Below are 21,894 nucleotides of genomic sequence, written 5' to 3'. Positions count from 1 at the left end.
GCTGCAGAGCATGTTCTGTGGGTTGACCCACAATGCCATTAGGGAGAGAATTCCAGGATTTTGACCCAGCGACTGTGAAGGAATGGCGATATATTTCCAAGTCAGGATGGTGAGTGGCTTGGAGAGGAACTTGCAAGTGGTGGTGTTCCCATGTTCCCATAGGTACTGCACTTACCTCCTTGACCACCCCTTGGGTCCACCTTGCCAGGTCCATGATGCTGATTACCAGCACCAAAGCCCCCCCAATGCAGATTCTGCTGGGGAGATGGATGAATGGCGGAGGCTTTCAATTGGGCTTCAACCCCGCTAATTACATTTCAATTGGCAGTTCTACATAATCAACAGGTTCCTATCCAGTTTGGGTGGAACTTGATCAGGGCTGGCAGGGCGGGGGCTGGGTGAATGATGACGGGTTCAGTGCCCAGCGGGAATTCTGATTTAGCTCTGATGTCTGATTGGTCGGGCCGTCGGGATTCCTACCAGCAGTGAGCAGGGCTGGTGATCCCCCTCTTAGATATCCCGGGGTAGATTTTTATCATGGTCTCTGAGCGTGATGCTGGTACTGTAGCTATCTGTTATAGAAACTGCCCGATTTAGATTTCTGCAGAAAGTATACCCCAACTGGTTAAAGATTCTTGGGCTGTGAAATTATTTTTGCCTTGTTTATTCAAGTGGCTGATGTCTATAAGCATCATTCAAGGACAGAGACCCAAGGATTTGGAGAAATTAGTCATCTGCATAATGATGTTGAGCTGCCAGCACTTGTTCTGCCTCCACAGGCAGCTCGTTGAGTGGATGTTCGGATTGAGACACCGATTCCTCCACCAGTTGCCTCCAGGTAAGGATGGTGGGGACAGGGTATTAAAAGGAGCTCTTGATCATACACCAGCTTCTCATTGAAAAAGATAATTCAACTTATCTTTCCTTTCGTGGCCATACTCTTGTCTAGAAAAAAGCTGGAAAAGGATCTAAGTTCTGGTTTTGTTCTGGGTCCTGGTTTTATTTGGGGTTTTGGTTTAATTATGGACCCTGGTTTGGGTTGAGTCTGGTTTGATCCTGATTTTGAAATTAGTCTGTTTCTAATCCGGTTCTGGGCCCTGGTTCAGGTCCAGCTCCTGGGTTGGGCTCAGATCCAGGTCCTGAATCGCCAGATCCATGTTCAGTTGGTTTTGGATTCTGCTTGTGTTTATGCAAAAGAAAACCTGGTATTTATGGAGACCTTTCCACAAGCATCAAATTCAAAATGAGTCACAGCCAATTAGATAGTTTTTGTATTGCATTCACTGTTGTAATATAGGAACCACAACAGCCAATTAGCACACAGCAAACACCCACAAGCAGCAACGTGACAATGACTAGATTTACTTTTCTTTTCATAGCCGGGAATCAAACCCAGGTCCCTGGAGCTGGGAGGCAGCAGTGCTAACCACTGTGCCACCATGAGTGCATCAATCATCCCAGTGTTTCTGAACAGTTTATTTGATTTGATTTATTATTGTCACATGTATTAACATACAGTGAAAAGTATTGTTTCTTGCGCGCTATACAGACAAAACATACCATTCATAGAGAAAGAAATGAGAGAGTGCAGAATGTGGTGTTACAGTCATAGCTAGGGTGTAGAGAAAGATCAACTTAATGCAAGGTAAGTCCATTCAAAAGTCTGACAGCAGCAGGGAAGAGGCTGTTCTTGAGTCGGTTGGTACGTGACCTCAGACTTTTGTATCTTTTTCCCGAAGGAAGAAGGTGGAAGAGAGAATGTCTGGAGTGTATGGGGTCCTTAATTATGCTGGCTGCTTTGTGAGGCAGCGGGAAGTGTAGACAGAGTCAATGGATGGGAGGCTGATTTGCGTGATTGTTTGGGCTACATTCATGACCTTTTGTCGTTCCTTGCGGTCTTGGGCAGAGCAGGTTTAGAAGGGACTTCACTATTAGGCGATCCACACTGTCAATGAAAGAGTTAGAGTTAGAACCAAACATTATTTAAATAAAGTGAAATTAGAATAGAAATGGAACGCACCTATGACTGCACTAAATTTCCTGCCAACTTAGTTCAAGTCAAGCTCTTAACTGGCAAAATAATATTTGGAACTAGTCAGAAAATGCACATATTTCCCTTCTTTTACAACTGTTAATATCTGCCAACCAGTCACTCAACAACAAGAAAGCTTGCCAATTGTCATTTCACATCTGGGTTCAAATCTGCCAAGCTTACTACTGAATCAGTGAACAGGCTGCATATCATTTTAGATAAACAAAAAAATCATTCCTGTTCTCTGATTCTACACTAATCCATGCTGGAAAATGTGCAAATTCCACACAGACGGTGACCCAAGCGGGGAATCAAACCCGGGTCCCTGGCGCTGTGAGGCAGAAATGTTAACCACTGTGCCACCCCTCTCAGGTGCTAAGAATGATTCCTGGGTGAGGCAGTGAAATTTTCATTTGTGTGCACTATGCTTGAGGAATAAGAGGTGATCATTCAGCCTCTAAAGACTGCGCTGCCATTCAGGCTAGACCATGATTGATCTGGACCTCAACTCCATTTAGCTGCTCCATATTCCTCAATACCCTTCCTTACCCAACAACAATCTATTAACTTCAGTCTTGAAAAATGTCATTGAGCTCCAGTATCCACAGCTTTGGGGGAAAGGGTTCCAGAGTTCTCTCCCTATATTGTCACTAATGCCTTAACTGCAATGTGTCTTGTCTCCAAGTCAATGTCAAACTAATGCTGTTTGTATAAATATAATACTTTAACAAAATTAATTCTCCTGAAGCCAGGCTGGGAAGAGAGCTGAACCACTCCAGAGGAAGGAATGATTGACGGGGCTGCAGATGTTCATGTTTAAGTTGTATAAACTACTTGGCGATTACATTTTCTGGAATGGCCAAGTTTTGAAATGAATGGAGGACATTTCCAACTGTTAATTAATGAGATGATTTGGCTGGGTGCTACTTTGGCAAACATTGGGAAAACATGTGCTTCTGAGGTACGAAAATTGAGAAAATCATGACTGTTTTTGCAGCAACAAAGAGTGGATTCCAAATGAGATAGAGATGGAGTCCTGTGCACGATTTACACCTTCTGTTGTAGGACATCATACATTGTGTTCTGTGGAGGTGAAAAGAGAGTTGAGGGAACTGCCCGTCCCATATATCACTTTGCCCAGGACTTTGTCTTACCACACAGGTTTGGGTTTGCAGTACGTTTTGCAAGCCACGATGGAGAGCGTGAGGACTCTTGGTGTGGAGGCAGGCTGATTGAAGACCCACCTTAGTTCTCCAACACAACAGTCAAGCTCCCAGCATAATTAAAAGCCCTCTAAACCTCACTCCTCATCCCTAACCCACCCCCATGCTACCTCCATGCCCCCCCTCCCCCCCATGTATCTCACACAGCAACTCACCCAATATCCACTATGTTTTTTAAAAATTTATTCGTGGGACATGGGTGTCGCTGGCTGGCCAGCATTTATTGCCCGTCCCTAGTTGCCCTTGAGAAGATGGTGGTGAGCCGCCTTCTTGAATCGCTGCAGTCCATGTTCTGTGGGTTGACTCACAATGCCGTTAAGGAGGGAATTCCAGGATTTTGACCCAGCGACTGTGAAGAAATGGCGATATATTTCCAAGTCAGGATGGTGAGTGACTTGGAGGGAAACTTGCAGGTGGTGGTGTTCCCATGTATCTGCTGCCCTTGTCCTTCTAGATGGAAGTGGCTGTGGGTTTGGAAGGTGCTGTCTAAGGATCTTTGGTGAATTGCTGCAGTGCATCTTGTAGATAGTACACACTGCTGCTACTGAGCGTCAGTGGTGGAGAGGGTGAATGTTTGTAGACTTGGTGCCAATCAAGCGGGCTGCTTTGTCCTAGATGGTGTGAAGCTTCTTGAGTGTTGTTGGAGCTGCACCCATCCAGGCAAGTGGGGAATATCCCAATACACTCCTGACTTGTATCTTGTAGATGATGGACAGGCTTTGGGGAGTCAGGAGGTGAGTTACTCACCGCAGTATTCCTAGCCTCTGACCTGCTCTTGTAGCCACTGTATTTATGTGGTGAGTCCAGTTGAGTTTCTGGTCAATGGTAACCCCAAGGATGTTGACAATGGGGGATTCAGTGATGGTTACACCATTGAATGTCAAGGGGCAGTGGTTAGAGTGTCTCTTATTGGTGATGGTCATTGCCTGACATTTGTGTGACACGAATGTTATTTGTCACTTATCAGCCCGAGCCTGGATATTGTCCAGATCTTGTTGCATTTGAACATGGACTGCTTCAGCATCTGAGCAGTTGCAAATGGTGCTGAACATTGTGCAATCATCGGCAAACATCCCCACTTCTGACCTTATGATGGAAGGAAGGTCATTGATGAAGCAGCTGAAGATTGTTGAGCCTAGGACACTCCCCTGAGGGACTCCTACAGAGATGTCCTGGAGCTGAGATGACTGACCCTCCACAACCACAACCATCTTCCTATGTACCAGGTATGACCCCAACCAGCAGAGAGTTTGCCCCCTGATACTCATTGATTCCAGTTTTGCTAGGGCTCCTTAAAGTTAAAGTTTATTTATTAGTCACAAGTAAGGCTTACATTAACACTGCAATGAAGTTACTGTGAAATTCCCCTAGTCGCCACAGTCTGGCACCTGTTCGGGTCAATGCACCTAACCAGCATGTCTTTCAGAATGTGGGAGGGAACCGGAGCACCCGGAGGAAACAGATATGGGGAGAACATGCAAACTCCACACAGACAGTGACCCCAGCCGGGAATCGAACCCGGGTTCCTAGCGCTGTGAAGCAGCAGTGCTAACCACTGTGCTACCGTGCCTCCTTGATGCCACACTCGGTCGAATGCGGCCTTGATGTCAAGAGCTGTCACTCTCACCTCACCTTTGGAATTCAGCTCTTTTGTCCAAGGCTGTAAGTGACCTTGGCAAAACTCAAACAGGGTGTCACTGAGTGGGTTATTGCTGAGCCGGTGCTGCTTGATAGCACTGTGATAACCCTTCCATCACTCATTTTATCATTAAATTCAATAGCAATGAAAATTATTCTGAAATCATTGGAAAAAATAAACCCCATCTAATAAAACTCTGAATTTAAATACACTATCACTGATAATGAAAGAAAACAAAACCTTACTCCAATGTGAAGAAAATGTAATCCTTTAAGTTTTTAAACAAACAAGGAAGTACATCAAAGTCATTTTCTGATTTTGTAACCTTGAAAAACAGTCAATCACTCTTATTTTTTTAAAATTCTGTTTATTGGTTTTCAAAGAGATAAGAAGCTGACAAACAAAGTACCATCCAACACAGTGAAGCAGCTTTCCCCCAGTAAACAAACAGACACAAACGAGAACTATGCAAAAAATTTTAAATTAAAAGTTGATTGAAATTAACTGTTTAAAGAAACAAAAGGCTGCCATCGACTATAAACATTCTCAGTGGACCCTCTTATAGTAGATTTAATTTTCTCCAAATAAAGAAAAGACAGTGGGTGGTGTTGTCCAGCTGTGCACACCCTAAGACCGGAAATTCCCACCCAAGCTCAACAAACCTTTGAATGGTCTGTCCAACTTTCTGTCTCACCCGCTACGCTTCCCATGGCGGGCAGGACGGGAGCATTTCAGCCATCAAGTCTTCTAACCAGGATGAAGCAGTGGGTGGCTTGGGAGATCTCCAAGTTAAAATAATCTGCCTGCTATAAGTGAAACGAACGCAATGACTTCTGCCTCAATCTTAGTGAGACTGGCCAGTTCAAATGGGAACTCAAATATGGCAATCAAAGGACAGGACTGCAAGTCACTATCTAGAGCTTTGGAGAGACTGTCAAAAAACCTGACCAAAATTCAGCCAGCTTCAAACACGACCAGAACATGTGGCTACGGTCTGCAGAGGCAAGTGAACACTTATCGCTTTTGTTGTTTCTGTTTGAAAGAAACTTGCTGATTCTGGTATTGTTGAAGTGAATTCTGTGCAAACTTTAAATTGAATTCAGTTTAAGCCAGCACAAGAAGATGTGGAGTTAACCCTAAGATGGGCTTCTTCTGACCAGTCGTCTGCAAGGTCAAGCCCAAGTTCTGCTTCCCAGTCACCTGTTATCCTGTGGAGATGAGAGAGTCCAGTGGATAGCATGAGATCATGCATCATGAAATAAAACCTCCGTGACTTTGAGAAAGGGAGAAAGTCCCTTCCAATAATATGTTTGGAGGTAGTTGAGGGCAGTATGAGGAACAAAAGTGAACAATACTCCAGGCTTGAGAATAGCGGCAAAGACTAGATTAAGGCAGGTTAAATTTGTCTGCATGAAATTAGCAAAGGCCCCATCTACAAACAAATCAGTAAAACATTTGTGTGCTCTCTCCCTCTGGCACAGACTAGGGGAGAATCTCTCCATCGAGTCAATCCAATCTGAAGTTGGAAGTTCAATCGTCTATGATAAAATTAGCAAATAATTAATTACTGCACAAAGTGTTAATCAGCTGTCATTAATTCCGGCAGGAAATCTGATCATTATAGATGACACGGGATGTGTATTGTTCCCACACAGCCTTGTATTTGTAAACAAAACCAAATTCAACGTTTAGTTGAACAATTTGACATCCTAACCTCTGCCTCTAACATGGTCTGAATTCTGCTATTTACACTGACATCTCCTCGAGATCCAATCCTTGTGTCTTTACTTGTCCCATTTCCATCTCATTTGCCTTGCACCATCCTCTGCTCGTCATTTAACCTATCCTGTCTTCCGCCCTATCACAGACCTTTGTTCATTCCTCCCTCCCCACTTTCATTGTCTCTGACCTTGCTTAAACCTGTTACATCTCTGACAAAAGGCCATCGACCTGAAATGTTGGGCCCTATTTTACCATTTTGATTCTAAGTGCTGGGCAGACTTGAAACTGGGAGTGTTTCAGATCCGATACTTAGACCCGTTCTCAGGCACCCCCATACGCACTGCCTGCAAAAATAGCAGTAATTCCGTATCATGCTGCAGAAGCCTGTGGGCGGGGCTTAATGCTTCCAAAATCCTGCAGCTCCGATCAGCGCTTCCAGCTGCACATGCGCAGAAATAAAAATGTAGAATGCGGCTCCCCTGCCACATCGCTCCTGGGCCGGATAATGCCTTCCCCCGGCCCCCACAGACATTATCCCATATCCACAACATTACTGACCTCCTTATCCGCCCATCCCTCTGCCACCCAATCGCGGACACCTCCCCTCACTGATCTCAGGCAGAGTGGCAGCAGACCCCACCATCCCCAGAGAGCAGAGTGCCATCGGACGCTCGGCACTTACCTCCTCACTAACTGGAACACCCGAATTGAACTTTTATGGAGCATGTCTGTTTCGCGCCGATTCTGGACGGGCGAATGCAGTGGTAAAGGGGGAAGTGCTGGTAAAGGTGGGCGTGCAGCCCATTAAGTCAATGCAAATGCATTTAAATGGGCGTGGTCGGGTGCAACGCAATGGTAAAATCGGGCCCATTAACTCTGTTTCTCTCTCCACAGCCTGAGCTGATGACAATTTCCAGCATTTTCTATTTTCATCAATGCATGTGACAGGCTGCCCAACCTGACTTTTCTACCTAAAAGTCCCAACACTCGTCGACACAATTCCCAGGCTCTGACTACTATTTTCCAATGTTCTGACCATGTACACTTCAATTCACCAGTACACCAAGAGCCCATAATCCTGACTAACTTTGTGGTTAATCTATCTGGTCTGCTCCTCCAGGACTCTCATCATCCCATCACCGCAATACACTTTCCTTGAAGTGAGTTATGTTGAGGTGCCAAGGACTGCCAAGTCCTCTCACCGGCCTTTTGAGGGAATGTGGCACTGGTGAATGCCTTTTGAATGAGATGTTAAACTGATGCTCTGTCTGTAAAGTCAGGGAATCACAAAAAATGGCATGCTATCATTTCAAAAGGTGCAAACAATACACCCTTTATCAAAAGTGCTTGTAAGGTTAACCGATCAGTTACAAACCAGTCAGTTTAACCTCGGTGGAGGAGAAACTTCAAGGAACAATTATTTGGGATAGAATTAATAGTCACATGGAAGAATGTGGGTTGATTGGGTAGAACGTTGCATAAAAGACTTGTGATTAAAGTTAAAGCTCATGGAATTAAAGGGTCAGTGGTGATACCAATGCAGAATTGACTGAGTAATAAGAAACAGTGAGGAATGGTTAATGGATATTTTTTGGGCTGGTTTGTTTGTAGTGAAGCTCCCCAGGGGTAGGTATTGGGACCCTTGCTTTTCCAGATGTATATTGATGATCTAAATCTTGGGGTGCAGAGGGCAATTTCAAAGTTTATGGATAATACAAAACTCGGAAGGTTTGTAAACTGCGGGACAGTGCAGAACGTCAAAAGGATACAGACAAGTTGGTGGAACGTGCAGATAGGTGGCAGATGAAATTCCATATAAAGAAATGTGAGGTGATTAATTTTGGTGGGAAGAACAAGGAGAGACAATGTGAAATAAGGGATACAACTCTAAAGGGTGTGCAGGAGCAGAGGGACCTGAATGCATATGTGCATAAGTCATTATGGGTGGCAGGTCAGGTGGAGGGAGCAGTTAATAAAGCATATAGTATTCTGGGCTTTATTAATAGGAGCATAGAGTACAGGAGCAAGGAGGTTATGCTGAACTTGTGAAAGTAATTAGTTGGACCTCAGCTGAAGTTCTGCGCACAGTTCTGGGCGCCACACATTAGAAAGGATGTGAATACATTGGAGAGAGTGCAGAAGAGGTTTACAAGAATGGTCCCAGGGATCAGAAGCTTCAGGTATGAAGTTGAGAAGGTAGCATTGTTCTCCTTGGAGAGGAGATTCCTGACAGGAGATTGATAGAGATGTTCAAAATCAAGAGAGGGCTGGACAAAAGGAAAACTGTCCCACATATGAAAGGATTGAGAATGAGTGGGCACAGATTTAAAATGATTTGCAAAAGAAGCAAATGCAATACACAACAAAACATTTTCATATAGTGAGTGATTCGGATCTGGAATGCACTGCCTGGAAGTGTGGTGGAGGCAGGTTCAATCAGAGCATTCAAGAGGACATTGGATGATTTTCTCAATGGAAACAATGTTCAGGGTTACAGGGAATAAACAGGAAAGTGGCACTGAGTCACAATGCTCATTTGGATAGTTGGTGCAGACATGATAGACCAAACGGCCCCCTTCTGCACTGTAACAGTTCTATTGGTTCTGTAATTCATAGAAGAGCAGGGGTGTTCTCTTGGTGTCCTGACCAATATCTGTCCCTCAACCAACAACATTATTAAAACAGATGATCTGGTCATTATCACATTGCCGTTTGTGGAACTTTGCTGTGCATCAATTAGTGTTAATTAGCTTGAAAGTCGCTATATAAATGCAAGTTCTTTCTTTCTGTGACTGTATCTCAACACTTTCCCAAGTTCTCGAATGTGTGGTGCGCACATCCTTGTCAACTTTACTTCTTAATTTGAAGACTTGAGCTAATTGTTGCTCATTGGGTGGGTTTTGTTGAAGGGTATTTACATACCTGAGGGTGTTAGGCTTGTAAATTCTCTGCAGCATTCTGTGATTACTCTATCACTCGTAAACAGCCAACAGCATTCGATGTATCAAATGGATAGCTGTAGTAATCATGTGCAATTGCCAATTTTCTTCAAACATGAGCCTTAATCTTAAATTGGAAGCATGCAAAAAAATCCCTCAGAACAAAATAGCCAGAGGGAATATTGGAGTTGATTCATGTTACATTTAAAATTAAAATGATTCAGCTAATGAAAGTTCTAGTGCATAATTAGGTCCAAACATTTCCCTATGCTTGGATAATTCTAAATTTCTCTCACTCCATCCAATCCCACTCCTCCCCCCCCGACCCCATACATCCCCCCCACCCACCCCCATCTTCCATCCTCTGCATCTCTCCATTGAGTTCAATTATTTTCTCATGTATTTGCATTGGCTGTGATAAAGGAGGGTTATAGAAGTCTGGGGTGTTCTGGGGTGGCACGGTGGCACAGTGGTTAGCACTGCTGCTTCACAGCGCCAGGGACCTGGGCTCGATTCCCGGCTTGGGTCACTGTCTGTGTGGAGTTTGCACATTCTCCACGTGTCTGCGTGGGTTTCCTCCGGGCGCTCCGGTTTCCTCCCACACTCTGAAAGACGTGCTGGTTAGATGCGTTGATCCGAACAGGTGCCGGACTGTGGCGACTAGGGGAATTTCACTGTAACTTAATTGTAGTGTTAATGTAAGCCTTACTTGTGACTAATAAATAAACTTTAAAAGAGTTGCATCACGCAATGGACAGGATGTGGACGAGGCTGGCTGCAGAAAGGTAGCTCCAAAGGCCAGTGCAGACCTGAAATTGTTCTCCTCAGAGCACAGAAGGTTAGTGAGAGTGTTCAAAATTATGAATGGTTTTGATAGAGTAAATAGATACAAACTGTTTCCATGGCAGAAGTGTCAGTACTCAGAGGACACAGATTTAAGATAAAGGCAAAAGAACTGGGGTGGGGATGATGGGGTTTTATTTATTTATTTGGAAAGTTGTTATAACCAGACCAAAGTTTGACATTGAGCCACACAATAAGTGACAGGAACATCTTAAAGGAGGAGAAAGGTGGGGAGGTTAGGTGGGGTGTTCCAGAATTTAGGGCTCAGGTAGAAAGCATAGAGCCAAGAAATGGATGACAGATGAGGTAGCCACCAATAGTACAATGATTAAAGTCAGGAAACAAGAAGCCAGAATTAGAGGAGCGCAGAGGATGTCATAAGACTGGTACTGAAATCTGGAAGTCACAGAAACAATTCATTCTCCCCCAGCTTTGACAAAGGGTCATCTGGACTCGAAACGTCAACTCTTTTCTCTCTTTACAGATGCTGCCAGACCTGCCGAGATTTTCCAGCGTTTTCTCTTTTGGTTTCGCACTGCAGACCTAAATTAACGGTAAAGGTAAATTATTAAAAAAAAGAAAACTTGGGACGAGCAAATAGTGTGTAATATGAAAGGCACGATGAGTAATTTGATTTTTGTGTTGAATTCCACAGTTTAGGTTCAGAAGTGCAGTAATAATGCTGATCTGATAGCTAAAGAACAAATAAAATTACAGCACAGGAACAGGCCCTTCGGCCCTCCAAGCCAGCACTGACCATGCTGCCCGACTGAACTAAAACCCCCTATCCTTCCGGAGACTGTACCCCTCTATTCGCATCCTATTCAAGTATTTGTCAAGGCGCCCCTTAAAAGTCACTATCATATCTGCTTCCACTACCTCTCCCGGCAGTATTATAATTCTAAGATTCATTCTAGTGTTATAGTATTAGGGTTTATTGTTGTAATATTGCGATGCTCTTCAGTGTCACACTGCTCGGAATTAAAACCAGGAAGTGGGTGGTTCAGCCAGATCAGAAATTTCCTGGGACCTGCTAATGGTCTGAAACTTGAAAGTTTCTTTTTGCCTCAGACAAATCACCACCACGACACAGAGGGATTTGCCCCAAGGAGTGCGGGTCCAAATTTACATTCCTCAACCAATGCTAGCATCTCATTTGTCATCCATTCCTTGCCTCTTTTGCTTGTTTGTTTTGGTAATATTTCCTTTGCAGCATGTTATATACTCTTCTTCATGGTTTTCTAAGTTTGTATTTTGATAACTGGTATTCTGATATTCTGACACCTGCATGTTTGGGTTTCCTCAGTTTTGACACATTGATACTTGTTTATACTTTAAGAATGAATGCCTGCCTGATCTTCTCAACCTTCAACATGTCAACATTTTAATGGTCACATATCTTTTTGGTATTTTCAGTTGCATCTTAATTTTTGCCACAAGAAGACAATGATCTGAATTTCTTTCTGCACTAGGATATGTATGAATGTTCCTGATACTGTTTCTAAAATATTGTCTCACCATCACATAATCTATTTGATTTTTATAGACTTTGCTTTTTCTCCAAGAGTATGTGTCTTATACGCTGCAAGATGTTTACCACCCTCAGATTGTTAATCAGTCTCTGTACTCTTTCAATTCTCAATCCAAAGTCATATTGATCGACATGCATTCCTGGTGTTCCTTCACCGACTTTAGTGTAGGTTGCTCATTACGATTAGCACAGTAGCACAGTGGTTAGCACTGTTGCTTCACAGCGCCAGGGACCCGGCTTGGGTCACTGTCTGTGAGGAGTTTGCACGTTTTCCCCGTGTCTGCGTGGGTTTCCTCCGGGTGCTCTCGTTTCCTCCCAGAGTCTGAAGGATGTGCTAGTTAGGTGCATTGGCCATGCTAAATTCTCCCTCAGTGTACCCGAACAGGTGCCGGAGTGTGGCGACCCGGGAAATTTCACAGTAACTTCATTGCAGTGTTAATGTAAGCCTTACTTCTGACTAATAAATAAACTTTAACATATCAGTTGATTGGTTTGATCATATCACTTCAGGATGTCACCATAAAGGACCTCTATTTCCTGTTCACTGTGATCTTGAATTGGGATATAAACGTCTATGGCAACTGGATCATAAGGTTTTCCTTTGATCTTAATTACCATCACTCTTAATGAGATTAGCCAGTAACCTTGGACTGATTGATCTCTCATATCTTAAATTTTCCAGGATTCCTATTCATAAGACCATAAGACATAGGAGCAGAATTAGGCCACTTGGCCCATCGAATCTGCTCCACCATTCATTCATGGCTGATTTTTTTTCTCATCCCCATTCTCCTGCCTTTTCCCCATGACCCCTTATTAATCAAGAGCCTATCTATCTCTGTCTTAAAGACACTCAATGACCTGGCCTCCACAGCCTTCTGTGGCAAAGAGTTCCACAGATTCACCACTCTCTGGCTGAAGAAATTCATCCTCATCTCTGTTTTAAAGGATCGTCCGTTTTGCCTGAGGTTGTGCCCTCTGGTTCTAGTTTCTCCTACTAGTGGAAACATCCTCTCCATGTCCACTCTATCCAGGCCTCGCAATATTCTGTAAGTTTCAATAAGATCCCCCCTCACCCATTCCTATGCTTCTCATTTCTCAAGAAGTAAAGCACATGATTCTTCTTGTTCATCTGACCTGATTCTAACCACCTTTCTGAGGTCCTGATAAGTCAATACAGTGTCTACCATTATCTGTATGCAATCATCAACCTTTTCTGCCTGATATGAAGTCCCGATATTCTATGTTCCTATTCTCAAGAAGATACCTCTTTCATTGAGCGTAAAAGATACAGAAGTTGACCTTTCTTGGGAGTTTAGGCCACTTTGTCATAAATTTGTTGATTACTTTGTTGGACAAGGGCTTCTCCTTCCCGGACACTCTTCACAACAGAATTGGCTGCAGGGGGGCCTAAACCTTTCTGCATCTCCTGTTCATCCACATGGTTTTCCATGACTAAGTATAGGGCTTGAACTATATGAGGTCCCAGACTCGTCACAGATGACTGACCACGTTGCCTTACTAAGCACTGTGACTGTGCCCATGAGTATGTCACACCCCTTGCTGGTCTTTGCCTTCTCAGCCATTATCCTAGTAACTTATAGGAATCTTCTGCCTCTTCCATTGTTTCCAGACATTGTGCACATTAGAACCATATAAAAGCTGCAGCACAGAAGGAGGCCATTTGGCCCATCTTGCCAGCCTGAGAACAGCCAGGTGCCCTTTCTATTCCCATTTTCCTGCACACAGCCTATAGCCCTGTAGCTTACAGCACTTAGGGTGCAGATCCAGGTACTTTTTAAAAGTGTTTAGGGTCTCTGCCTCCATCACCAACTCAGGCAGCAAATTCCAGACACCCACCACCCTCTGAGTAAAAAAAGTTCTTCCTCATGACCCCTCTACACCTACTGCCACTTATCTTGAATCTATATCCCCTGGTTCTAGAATTCTCTGCCAAAGGAAACAATTTTATCCCATCCACTCCATCTCTTCCACTCATAACTTTATACACCTCCATCAAGTCATCCCTCAACTTTCTTTGTTCCAAGGAAAATAACACCAACCTATTCAAACTCTCCTCGTAACTACACTTTACCGGTCCTGGCAAAATTCTTGTAAATTTCCTCTGCACTCTCTCTAGAGCAATTACGTCCTTCCTGTAATGTGGTGACCAGAACTGTGTACAATACTCCAGTTGTGACCTCACCAGTGTTCAGCTCTTTGTGCCTATCCTACACTTTCTTTTTCTATTTGATCTTACTTGTATTCTTCTAGACAACAAGGGGAATCTAGACTTGGCAATACCACTCTTATTTTTGAAGGGGTGACATCCCCATATCACCCCAGTTAAAGTTGACTTAGTTTTGGACAAATGCTGAGTTGAGATCCCAGGCTACGATCGCTGATGTGCACAACCAGTTTCTTTGAATGAGAGTTGGAAAGTTGTGGGACGCCAGCCTCCCCAACCCACACACCCTTTTGACATTGGTGTGTGGCTTGGCAGGGGATCATGGGTACTAACCTTCACAAACATCTGCCATGTACTCTGCCTTAGGCCTTGTCTCCTACCACTCTCAGAACATTTGTTGGGTTGGATGGTAAGACCATCTGGGGAATGTTAATGGTCCCTCCCCATGTGCAAACCAGCCAGCTGTAAAATTCTGCCCAGAGAGTGGTGCTAGACAGTTGCTTCTCAGATTGAAGGTAACTGCAGCAGGGCTCAGTACGAGGATCACTGCATTTCTTGATACATATTAATGTCCACGATTTGTGAATAGAAGTTACAATTTCAAAACTTGTAGTTGGCTCAAAACCTGGAAGTACTGTGAAACTGTGAGGAGGATAATGATGGACTTCAAGAGGACAAAACAGGCTGGTAGAATCGGTGGATGTGTGGCATTTGAAGCAAAGTGCAGATAAGTGAAGTGATACATTTTACGATGAAGAAAGAAGGCTGGCAAAGTAAACTACAGAGTAGAATTCTAAAAGGGGTGCAGGAACAGAGAGATCTGGGTGAATAAATGATGAAATTTGAAGGTGGCAGGTCAAGAATGTGGTTAAAAAGGTGGACAGGAGCCTGGGCTTTGGAAATTGAACCACAGGGTACAAAAGCAAGGGAGTTATGGTGAACCTTTCTAAAACATTCACACACTTGGTAGTGAAAAAAACCTCATTCATAGGACCCAGTCAACACTTTTAAATAATCTGTTATAAAAATAAACAATATTCTATAGAGACCCCACATCAATGACAGTAAATCCTTTAAAAGACTCTTTAAGTTATCTATCATGTTGTAAACCCAGAACACACTGCTGAGAAAATTGTAGCTTTTGAAAATCAGCCAAGCATTCATAATAATATAATGATACGCCCTTGAGAAATGCCAACAAAGAGATCTATTGAAAATGCATGACCAAATACTACTTTTTTTCCCCCCAACATATGCCTGCCAATCTAAAGCAGTCCAGTAAGGTACTTTTCCTTAACTCTCACTGACAGTTTCAGCATTTTAAATTGAGTTAATTTCAAGTTCCCCTGTTGTGTGAATAACTTCCTGCCCCCTTTCTCCTACTGGCAAAAATTCAATCTGTCAGAAATGGGGGTGGGACTTCCACATCCGGATCCCACCCACCATTTGTAAGATTGCATGGAGTCTGCCCAGTTCTGCAAAAAATCCAACCCTCGGTGCTTGTCCTTAAAATGGATGCTACTTTTGTACAGTCCCTTTCCCCATCTGTTTCTCTTATGCTAAACACTGCTTCTGCAGGAATACCTACTGTTAATATGATTCTGCCATTGGGCAGCACTGACTTACCAATCCTGAGAGTGCTATGGTTACATGAACAATCAGTTTAAGATAATCAGTTGAGCTTGTAACATAGCTCATTTATGGATGCTAGAAGCGACATACGTTCATCTGCGGGGACCCGCTCTCAGCAAACAAAAGGAATATATTCAAACTCTGCACCTTTTTGAATTTTCAGGAGCTTGGGAAGCCTATAGTTCCCCATTGCTTTCTCCAGCCAATCATGGCCAACTTGCCAACAAATCAACAGCCTTTTCTCCTGTAGTGTAAATTGTTGGGATTGTTTGATATTTGGCATTTTTTGATGAGTGCAAGACAAAAAGCTTTGACAACATGTCTCTCTTTTCAGCAAGATAAGATTGATGGTACAGCCCTATTATAGTTGCCATAGTTACGGTACTGGCTGAATGGTATGTGACGCAGCACACATGAAATTTGAGATTTGGAGTCAAGTGAAAATGGTGTTGCCAAAAAAACCTAAATTTCTGCTTTGACAATAAATTATTTTCCACATTTTTGTGATCAATCAGAAAAAAAGTGTCTGTGTTATGTCTAATATGTCGGTCATTATTTTTCATTTTGAGTGGAGACAGGTCATTTATAAAACAACATGAAAGTAGCGTTAAACATAAAGCTGCTTTAACAACAAATGCTATGGGTGGCACGGTGGCACAGTGGTTAGCACTGCTGTCTCACGGTGCCAGGGTCCTGGGGCAGCACGGTGGCACAGTGGTTGGCACTGCTGTCTCACACCACCAGGGACCCAGGGCAGCATGGTGGCACAGTGGTTAGCACTGCTGCCTCACAGTGCCAGGGACCCGGGGCAGCACGGTGGCACAGTGGTTAGCACTGCTGACTCACGGTGCCAGGGTCCCGGGTTTGAGTCCCAGCTTTGGTCACTGTCTGTGTGGAGTTTGCACGTTCTCCCTGTGTCTGCGTGGGTTTCCTCCGGGTGCTCTGGTTTCCTCCCACAGTCAGGAAAAACGAACTGGTTAGGTGCATTGGCCGTACTAAATTCTCCCTCAGTGTACCCGAACAGAGTGTGGCGATTAGGGGATTTTCACAGTAACTTCATTGCAGTGTTAATGTAAGACTACTTGTGACACGAGTAAAGAAGATTAAATTTAAAATCTTAGTTCAAAATGTGCAACCTATTTTTTTTACCAAGTCAACACAGACAAGGCCGTATAGACAGCATGTACTGGATGCAAAACTGACCTCCTGGGACAGAGCTACTGTATACTTGTGAAAATGTCTGAATGTATTTCCGTGATGTAACATCACATGTCTGGTAATTATATGTTTTGCATATGTATGTATTTGCGAAAATGTCAAAATATAGACCGCTAAAAATATTTGCTTCACTGCAATGCACAGCCTACTTTTCCAATCCTGGCCATTTTGCTGTGCTCCCACACGTGGCCTGATTTTTCAGGGTGGTAGGGGCACGACCCTTGCTCTCTGAAGAATCAGTGGGTAACACATTGCCACTGACTCCAGCAGCCCCAAGACTACTTCATGCTCTTTCAAGCATTGATTGGCATAAGGCAGGACTTCATTCCTTACTCAAGTCCCGCCTTGGAGAACTGCCACCAAATCAAATTGGCCAGTAGCTCTCCAATCCCTCTAGGCACAGTGCTACAGTGAGTGGAAAAGGCACTGCATGGAACTGCCTGGAACTAAGTGCTAAGAACTGGGGGACCGGTCCCAGTGGCACTGGTCCCAGGGCGGGGAGGGTAGGGAATTCCTCAGGTGATCGTGGGTCTCGGGGGATGGCTAGAAGGGGGATTCTGATGGGCGTTCCTCCATGCTGGCATCCACCAGCCTAAAAATTGAGAATGGGCAGGAAAACGCTGTAAGTGGCCACTTAAAGATCATAACTGGGATAAAGGCAGGCTTTCCCTCTGAGGCCCTGGCCGCTCCACCATAAAATTCACTCCAAGATCAGGCAGGCAGTATCCCAGAGGGAATCTCTTCCATGCAATTTCATGCTCTCCTCTTGCCTCAGAACCTGCCATGGGGTGGGCTGAGGGGAGGGGGGATGGGGTGGGGGGAGGGGCAAGGGGGTCCAGTGAAAACTTTGATCTGTGTGTCCTCGGGTGCAGATTAGAAAATGTGGCCACACTAATGCATATGCATGTGTTAGTGTGTTTGATGAGGTATGACACGGTAAGTTTATGACAAAGGTTAGAGCTTGTGGAGTCAGGGCACAACAGCTAATTTTTAAAATTTTACATCTCATTTGAACCCTTCTTTTGGGGGTTAAAATTTACCCGAGTTTTTAAGACAACTCTCCTCCTCCGCTCCCACTCTGACCTCTAGGTCTTTGGCCTCCTAGAATCATAGAATCCCTACAGTGCAGGAGGAGGCCATTCGGCCCATCAAGTCTGCACCAACCACAATCCCACCCAGGTCCTATCCCCACACCCCATGCATTTACTCTAGCTAGTCCCCCTGACACAAAGGGGCAATTTAGCATGCCCAATCCACCTAACCCACACATCTTTGGACTGTGGGAGGAAACCGGAGCACCCAGAAGAAACCCACGCAGACATGGGGAGAATGTACAGACTCCACACAGACAGTGACCCAAGCCGGGAATCGAACCCGGGTCCCTGGCGCTGTGAGGCAGCAGTGCTAACCACAGTGGTGCCCCTGTTACAATAAAGCTCAAAGCAAGTTCAAGGAACAGCAGCTCATCTTTCGATTAGACACTTTACAACCTACCCGACTAAACAATTTCACCTGCTTTTGTCTAATTACGGCATTGTCTCTTTTTCTCATTTACTCGGGCCTGCCCTCTGCCTGATTGCAGATCTCCTCCTTTGTTCTTTCCCCTTCCTGCTCTTGTCCTTAGCTCTGAACTTGGTTTTAAACTGTCAAGTTATTCATTTTTCCAGTTCTAATGAAAGTTCATTGATCTGAATTGATCTGAAATGTTAATTCTGTTCCCTTCTCCAGAGATGCTGCCTGACCCGCTGAGGTTTTCCACCCTTCTTTGATTTTAGGACTAACCTTTATTTAGTGGAGTGGATTGTGCCTTGATAACTCTGCCAGAAATTTCTTTGGTATGACTCCCCAGTCCCACAGGATGAGGCAAGAATTCCTTTTAGTTCTTTGCCGAAGAGATCAAAGGGACCAACAAAGCAAGCTGATCATTTTCTTTGGCTTTGTGTGTCGTTTCCATCATTGGCTGCATTCTTCATGAGACACAAATAAAAAAGGAGCCAAGGGGCTGCGTCAGCTCATCTTCAGGAATAAAAGATAGTTCCCTTCAAATGAGGCTGAAAGAATTGAGGCTTCATTAAAGTAAAAGGTCAGGAGGATTTAGCAAACGTAGAAACTAAAAGGACCTGAAGAACATGATTGAACTATTTTGGGTAGGTCTCAACTCCAAACGGGAAGGGGAAAATGTTCAACTCTCTTCAATTGTCAACTCTGATTGGTCTCATTCCTGGAGATGTTTGGAGTCCCGATCAGCCCTCACTTCGGAAAGGCTGGACCTTGGCTGGGCTCCCTATGGTGAACGTGGCACCACCCAGGGAGTCACCATGAGGAAAATTCTATGCTTCGAGAGTCCAAAGATAGCATTTCTGCTATTTCTGAATCATGCAAGGCTCATAATAAATAGGAAGGCGAAAATGTTCAACAACGAGGGCCGCACGGATAGCACAGTGGTTAGCACTGCTGCTTCACAGCTCCAGGGACCTGGGTTCGATTTCTGGCTTGGGTCACTGTCTGTGTGGAGTTTGCACATTCTCCTCGTGTCTGCGTGGGTTTCCTCCGGGTGCTCCGGTTTCCTCACACAGTCCAAAGATATGCGGGTTAGGTTGATTGGCTATGCTAAAAAAATTGCCCCTTAGTGTCCTGGGATGCGTAGGTTAGAGGGATTAGTGTGTAAATATGTAGGGATATGGGGGTAGGGCCTGGGTGGGATTGTGGTCGGTGCAGACTCGATGGGCCGAATGGCCTCTTTCTGTGCTGTAGGGTTTCTAAGATTCTCATCATTTGTCGACTCTGATTGGTCTTCTTCCTGGAGATTTTTGGGGTCCTCATCAGCTCTATGGCTTCCTTATTGTTGCAATTATAGAGCAAACAACTTCAATGTTCCTCATTGTATGGCTGTAATAACTCCACGGAGGCAAAAGTCCCGTCACCAAGTTACTTTATTTACACCATATATCTGTACACAGCCAGCTCTCCAGTTGCTCCCTGCTGAATGCAGGCTGGGAGTCTGACTCACCTACTTTAAATAGGGAGCATGAGGCTCCCTGATTTAACCATCAATTAGGACTCATCAGGTATCTCTTTTAAGGAGGACTCATGAGGTAGTTCATACTCTAGCAAGCCAACCTCATTAGCCTGGCTGAAGTCATCACAATGGCCTATGATGATAGCCATCAAAAGAGACTGGGATAAATTAGAGAACCATGGAATAAAAAGGACACAAGGAGGCCACATGGCCCTTTGTGCCATGCTGTCTCTTTGAAAGAGCTATCCAATTATTCCCAATCCCACTTCCCCTTTTCCTGTAGCTCCGTAAATATTTTGTTTTCATATATTTATACAATTCCCTTTCGGAAGTTACTGTTGAATCATGGAGGGCATGGAGGGTAATTAACTCGAGTTAAAGCTGTAAGCTCACATCGGAAAGGCTGGACATTGGCTGGGCTTCCTATGATGGAAGTGGCGCCACCCAGGGAGTCACCATAAGGAAAATTCTATGCTTCGAGAGTCCAAAGATAACATTTCTGCTATTTCTGAATCATGCAAGGCTCATAATAAAACATGTCCTTGTTCAATTATGTAGTCTATACCTCAAAAACTGGCAAGTGAATCAACAGAGTCACATTGTCTTAATTCCACATTAAAAGTGAACAGAATAGGACACAAGTGTACAATTTACAACAGATGCTTCCCTTTGAAATGAGGATTGCGTCTTTATCCATTAGATAACAGTTCAGGTCCCAGGATTTTATTTCTGAGATAATTGTACATGATCCTAACAGCTGGGATCCACATTCAAGGGTTGAAGCATCTTCTGTACTTAATAACTAACTCTGACTTGAGGACACTGGGCAATCTGCTAACAGTTTAGGCTTCACTCCTTCCTGCTCAAGGTCAAATTATTGGGGAATGAAGGCCAGATGACATGAATCATAAATTGGTGGCTTTTTTGGAAGAAGAATACACAGGAGCTGACTCCTGTAATTTATTTAGTCATGCTAGGTTGATCTGAGTAATCCACAGACCCACATTTATACTTGAAGATCCCACTAATTACTTACATGCAAGGGATTGGTAACTGTTAGAGTGCTGGATGGTAAAGAGGAATCATGTTTAAAATACAACAGGACAAAGCAGATATTAGGATAACACAAGATAGAGTCAGCTAATGAACATGTTAAATTTCAGAAATGCCACAATATCAATGCTTCCATGATCTTTGTAAAAGAGCGTAAGGGTAAGAGAAACAAAAACTCCCATTTTGATAGTGCCTTTCATAATTTCTGGATATCCTGAGAGCCAGAAAGTACTTTTGTTATGTTGTCACTGTTGTGATCAAGAAAACACAACAGTCTTTGATTTGATTTGATTTATTATTGTCACATGTATTAACATACAGTGAAAAGTATTGTTTCTTGCGCGCTATACAGACAAAACGTACCATTCATAGAGAAGGAAACGAGAGTGCAGAATGTAGTGTTACAGTCATAGCTACGGTGTAGAGAAAGATCAACTTAATGCAAGGTAGGTCCATTCAAATGTCTAACTGCAGCAGGGAAGAAGCTGTTCTTGAGTCAGTTGGTACGTGACCTCAAACTTTTGTATCTTTTTCCCGACAGAGGAAGGTAGAAGAGAGAATGTCCGGGGTGTGTGGGGTCCTTAATTATGCTGGCTACTTTTCTGAGGCAGCGGGAAGTGGATGGGAGGCTGGTTTGTGTGATGGATTGGGCTTCGTTCATGACCCTTTGTAGTTCCTTGCGGTCTTGGGCAGAACAGGAGCCATACCAAACTGTGGTACAACCAGAAAGAATGCTTTCTATGGTGCATCTGTAAAAGTTGGTGAGAGTCGTAGTTGACATGCCAAATTTCCTTAGTCTTCTGAGAAAGTAGAGGTGTTGCTGGGCTTTCTTAACTATAGTGTCGGCATGGGGGG

Source organism: Mustelus asterias, chromosome 20 (assembly GCF_964213995.1).
Source record: "Mustelus asterias chromosome 20, sMusAst1.hap1.1, whole genome shotgun sequence".
Taxonomy (NCBI): Eukaryota; Metazoa; Chordata; class Chondrichthyes; order Carcharhiniformes; family Triakidae; genus Mustelus; species Mustelus asterias.
This window is presented reverse-complemented; position numbering follows the sequence as displayed.